Here is a 6,342-nt window from a genome sequence, read left to right as displayed (position 1 = left end):
TCACCCAGTAATAAATACGCCTGTGCACCAACTAGAAAGTCATTTTCTTTGAGTTTGGGTCTTTTTAACTCTCGAAGTGTGGCCTGATAATGGATCCTGTTCCATTATTCCTGAGTATGATCCTCTGCGGTATATTCCCTACTTACCCTGACCTCTCCTATTACTTTTGACATTTACTCTATTCAATGGGCTCCAAAGACTAGCAGGACATACAGTACATTTGTATCTTTCTGAAACTCATAACTACTCATCACCGATGGTTGCTAGTTACTTCCTAGAATGGTTCTCAACATCTGCTGATACCTGTATACCTGAGTGATGAATGAGTTCATGCCTCAAATACAAGGGGATTTGTGGGGATCTTGAGGTGATCCAAGTTCTTTGTAGTATTACCACTTGAATCACTGGAGTTGTATCTGTTGAGAACAGTACATAATGCTTGAAGATATTTGTAGAGTGGAATCTTACCTATAATGGATGTGCTTCTTTAGCACTAAGTATGACACATGCAGTTTATACTGATTCTTTGGGTGTAATTGCCTTTCATTGTAGTAATATAGACATTCACAGTGATCAGCATTGCAGCCTCTCAGTGCTGGGGTCTTAAAATGTGGCAGGGAATTTAGACTGGATGCTTCAATTAGTCAAGAACTTATGTAAATTATTAAATATTCTTTTGATGGCGATTTCATGTTGCTTTCCTCTCCTATGGAAGATATATATTGATTATGTGTTTTACCTTTGACATAGGAGCATGAATAAACTCCACCTTTTATTATTAACTTATTGGCTCTTAACTGGGAATCCCACTATATGGTTTACAATGATAATTGATTATACCAGAGGACAGTGGATAAAACTGGCGTTTTCTCTTACGTCCTGAGATATCTTGAGCCTTTGCCCAGTCCACCCCATTGTCACCCGATTTATCATGAAAAGCTCCAAAGCTTCTTGAGCCATAAAGATGCTACCCCTGCAACCACATGCTGAGCAATTGTCCGCAAGCAGAGTGCCATTAATGTATATTCACAGTGCCACCTCTAAAATGTCCACTTGTTCCAGGAAAAGCACTGCCTCTCTTATATGCCAGAAGAGTTATATGCCAGATAGTGAGCATGGGGAGGGCTAACTTAGCTAACCTGCAGAGCCATCTGCAATTTGTTTGGGACTGGGAGATGCAATAGCTGGGGGACACAAGTGCATCCATCAATTTAGGGTGGTCCATATTTGTCTTAAGGTCTTATGGGATGATTAGGGTTCAAATTACCTTAGCAGAAGGACCTTTCAAGGACGCTCCCATGACCAACATCTACCTACAAAAGGGACATGATCACGAACAGGTAAAAGTTGGGTTATTGGATGGACTTCCCACTAAAATTATCCTTTGAACTGTTTAGGACATGCATCTACTATCTAGAGCTCTCCAGGTGTAATAAAACTGCAAGCCCCAACTGATAGCTGGCATTGTACGGTAGTACATGTAGTTTGAAAAAAACCTAGTTAGCCATAGATAGCCACGGCTTCATTTAGATAAATACCTAGTCAGACACTTTTGTCAATGCGCTCACTAACAGACAGACCACCCATCATGATCCAGCCAGTAGAGTTCCAACCTCAACCCTTGAACAACCACCGGTGACTGTACTACCATCTTAACATAACTAGCTATTGTATTGATCTGGGAAAAGTAGACAGAATAAATTTAGAAGTGACAAACATTTGTACCCACTATAGCTGGCCTCCCCAGTGATGACAACCAACCAAACATTTCACCTTGTTGTGACATTCTTGTACCAGGATGGACTTCTGTATTGACTAAAAATTGCAGTCCACTGGCCTGAGATCACTGAAGATTTGAAAATGTACCAGCCATTCCAGCAAGTGCCCTTTTCACAAACACATTCAAAGAAAAAATTAGTCATGACCCTGGTCAACTATACCACTAGATACTGCAATACTATAGCTCTGGCATTCACAGATGCTGATGGATATTTGTAACTAATTTTGATTCTGCCAGTATCTGATCAGGGGTTCCAGTTTGGTAGAAATTTGTGGTCAGACCCTTTTGCTAAACTCCTATATTATCCCAAGACCAAGAGACTATGCAAGTGATTACATGGTACACACAAGCAATTGCTGTAAGCATATGCCAACTTGCATGGAGTAAATTGGGAGAGATGCCTTATTTTTCCTTTAAAGAGGTGATACAAGAGTACACTTTATTCTTCCAGCTCCAGTTTTCATAAGGCCAGAGGGCATAAGGGTCTATGAATGCTGTCTGGGAGGAATCATTGACTAGCAAAGGCCCATCACTGAAAAAGCTTAGAATTTGATAGAGTAGTTTAAGCATTTACAGGAGCATATCCACTCCAGCCTACAGGTAGCACACGCACAACAGAGACAGAGGTATGATATGCACTCTAGGGTCAGAGAAAAGGCAGAAAGTGATAGCCCCAGCCAAGAAGAATAAATTACAGACTTATGGGCAGACCTCCTTTATGGCAAATTAGCTGACATTAACAGAGAACTATGGGTAGAAGTCAGAGGAGGATATACCACAATGCAACCAAAGTGGCTGCTTAGGGTCCTGTTGGTCTCAAGGGACCCTGCTGATCCAGGGGGCCTGCTGACAAGGCTGTATAAAGGGCATTTCTGGTGGACCACGAGCTTCACCAAAATTGTCCGGACAGTGTAATGGTTAGCATTACTGCCTCACAGCACTCAGGTCATGGGTTCAATCCCAACCATGGCACTAACTGTGTGGAGTTTGTATAATCTCCCCGTATTTGCATGGGTTTCCTCTGGGTGCTCCGGTTTCCTCCCACAATCCAAAAATATACTGATAGGTTAATTGGCTCCCAACAAAATTAACCCTAGATTGAATGTGTACATGTGGTAGGTAATATAGATTGTAAGCTCCACTGGGGCAGGGACTGATATGATGGACAAATGTTCTCTGTAAAGCGCTGCGGAATATGTGTGCTATATAAATAACAGGTAATAAATAATAACAATACTCTAGTACAACTACCATCCGCCTGCTATAATCAGCTGGGGGCAGATTGAGGAGCATACACTGACTGGGGGGCGGCATAATGAGCAGGGAACTGTCTGCTAAGATTGGTATGGGGCCACACTGAGGATTGTTTGAGGAAGGGAGCCCCAAACTGGTGTCTTGCTTAGGGCCCCATGAGGTCTAAATCTGGTAGAAGTTAAAGATGTAGAACAAGGACCTACTGGCTTGACAGCAGACCCGAGCAGATGTGCTGAGCTGGAGTTCCTGCTTTGGGCATATATTTTAAGCTTTTGTACAGCTCCCTGGAGATTTTGGGGACACACTTCTACCTACTGGAGTCCCCCTACATCGGATTGTGAGGTTCGTGGAGCCGGCAGATGCGCCCTGCGTCTGTACAAGTTGCGGCCTACCGATCCACTATAAGCTGGGACCTCAATTTATCTGCTGACCCGGGAAAGCGGACCCTCACCATAAGACTGCCTCCCGCTGTGCCCTTTGGCTCCCCTCGCCACCTTTGGGTCTGCCCACGGCTGTGAGAGGGAACCTACTGTGCTGGGCGCCGTCTTACAGCCCACGGCGATTGCTGCCTACTGCGCTTCCGGAAGCCGGGGCCTAAAGTTTGGGGTCTACCCGGAGGTGGGCTCCAAGACTGCTGTGCGGCTGCTATGGAGGCTTCTGGCGGCCTGAAGACGCTCACCCCACCTTCCACAGCCCTCCCTGCTCCCTCCGCACCTCTCTGGGATCCCCCTGGTGACCCGCTGGCCGCTACCTCCGCACTGAGAGCTGTATCCTCCAGTGGTCTGCAGCCTACGCATCCTCCGGGGACCGGAACTTTGAGTTCGGAGTGTCCCCGCCGCGGACTTCTGGGGCGGCAGTCGACGGGCGTCCGGACACCCACACAGTCTCCTGCTGTACTCACCCTGGTCCCCGCTGGCCTCCACACCTCCCGCCACCCCTCCTACAGCTCCAAACAGGCTCTTACCTGCATGGGTATCCCCAGGAGGCTCCTCTACTCCTTAGACCTGTGCTCTGACAGTCATCACTCTCTCTCCACTGCTGCACTGCTGTCTGGCCTTGGGGGTGTCCTGGTCGCTGGCTGGACCGTGGCCAGGCCTCATCCTGCAGGTGTGCTTTCCATATTGGCTCTGATGAGGAGGTGGAAGATCTTGGCCCTGTAGAGGCATCCTCCTGCCGCTGCCTGATTCCTGCTCTTCATGGCCTGCAGAGAAACGAGCTCCGGAGCCGCATTGTAGCCGCCAGCTTTCAGAGCCACACATCAGATGCCAGCTGCCTTGAAGGTACAGTCATAGAGCCACCAGCTCTTGTCTCTCCCCCTGACACAGCTTAATCCTTGCTCTCCCCAGCCTGCAGGGAGTTGAGCCTCTGGGCCGCACTGCAGTCACCTGCTTTGGGTGCCGCGCATTAGTTGTCAGCCGCACTGAAGAGACAGCTGTGAATCCACCGGCTTTTGTTTCTCCCTCTAGGCACACCGCTGTGTATTTTTATTTTATGGGCATACACTCTCCGCAGCAGTTGTTACCAATAGAGTGCCCATAGAGCCCTTTTCTGTGATTTTAGCACCACCTTAGGGCACTAACTGTCCTTTATATATTACCCAGGATGCTGACCTAACACCACACTTTGTCCTACCTGGACCGTGATAGTTTTCTTTATACCTTCCCCATTTCTACTTAACATACATCTATCAAGCAGTGTCTGTGTCTCCTTTTACGTTTGTGACACCCCGCCTATCCTATTGGTCCCCCACAATGGCGCAAAGAAATAAGAAAAATACACAGGCCCCCACAAATTTTTGGGGGCCAAAATCTAAGGTCCCTCCAACTCCTGCATTGCTCACGGGCTCTCCTTCCTCCCCCTGTTCATCAGTGACGGGTATAGACCCACAGATCCAAGCAGTCATGACAAGTTTACTTGAGGGGGTCCAGTCTGCCTTTTAAGCAAGAACTCTCCACGGCTATTGCCGAATTCATTTCTGATCTCACATAATGGTAATCGTACAGACACTCTTGAAGCTAAGACAGACGACCTTTGCCGCTCTCAGCAACGCCTGGACTCTCTAGACTCCATGATGAGATGGAGGATCTCAAAGAACGACAAGAAGATCAGGAGAATCACTCCCGTTGCAATAACTTGCGTATTCACAATGTAGCGGAATCAATTCTTAGCTCCGCCCTACCATCATTTTTGAAAGATTTTTTTCAACACGTATTGCCTGAGCTCTCTGATGGCGACTGTCTTTGTGATAGGGCTCACAGAGCGCTCCGAGCGAAACCTGCTCCGCACAACCACCAAGGGATGTCATAGTTCGTCTACATTATTTTAGTTTAAAAGAACGGATCCTAATGTCGGTTCGAGACTCCCCTGTGATCGATTTCCGGGAGATGCAACTGCAGGTTTTCCAGGATCTGGCCCCATCTACTATTCAGAAGCGACGAGATCTCCAGCCCGTTACTAGGATACTATGACAGCATCAAATACGTTACAGATGGGGATTTCCTTTTATGCCACAGGTTACAGCGAACAACTCCTATTCCGTTAAAACCTTAGCTCAGGGTCAGGATTTGTTGGCTAAACTAGAGCTCCTCCCTGTCCCGTCGCCTAATGGTGAGACTGCCTCTTCCTCTGAACCACGATGCCCTCAGACTCCATTGCCTGAATGGACAAGGGTGACCCGTCATCGCAATGACACCAATGACCCTCCCTGATCTTGGCAGACATTCTTAACTACAATAAGATAGTTCTCACTATTCTAGGGATGTGTCTCCTTATCATATGTTCTTTGTTGACCGATGGGGGCTATGGCTTCCTTCTTACTTCTTCCATCCGAATGTTATTGGTTTTGATAAAGCTTACCAGGCTTTAATGTTTGTTATATGCTGTGCCTAGTTTTAAGTTATTATGCTGGGCTTGCCTTGCTTACCCTGATTTCCCTTTGTCTCCCTTTCTTTCCCCTATTCCCCCCCCCCCATGCCCTTGTTCCCCTCCCTCTTTTCCCTTATTCCCCCACCCCTCCCCCCACCCCTTTCTTGTTATGATACAGTACCTTTTTTGTGTGTTTTGGGTTATATAACTGAATCTTCGGCTATTGCCAACTTAACTATTGCGGTCCAGGAGGATCTGCTCCTCCTATATTGGTTTTCTGCTTCCACTACCCCCGTGCTCCCTTTATTTGTGATTTAGTGTATAATGTCTATTACTGGTGTAGCAGTCCTTGATTGGGACCCTATGTTTCAGGGTTTTTTCCCGTATGGGTTTCCTATCACTCTCTTTTTTTTTCTACATCTGCTCCTTGTTTCTTGCCGTTC

This window comes from Pseudophryne corroboree, chromosome 6 (assembly GCF_028390025.1).
Source record: "Pseudophryne corroboree isolate aPseCor3 chromosome 6, aPseCor3.hap2, whole genome shotgun sequence".
Classification (NCBI taxonomy): Eukaryota; Metazoa; Chordata; class Amphibia; order Anura; family Myobatrachidae; genus Pseudophryne; species Pseudophryne corroboree.
The sequence above is the reverse complement of the archived record's forward strand: the minus strand, read 5'-3'. Positions refer to the sequence as shown.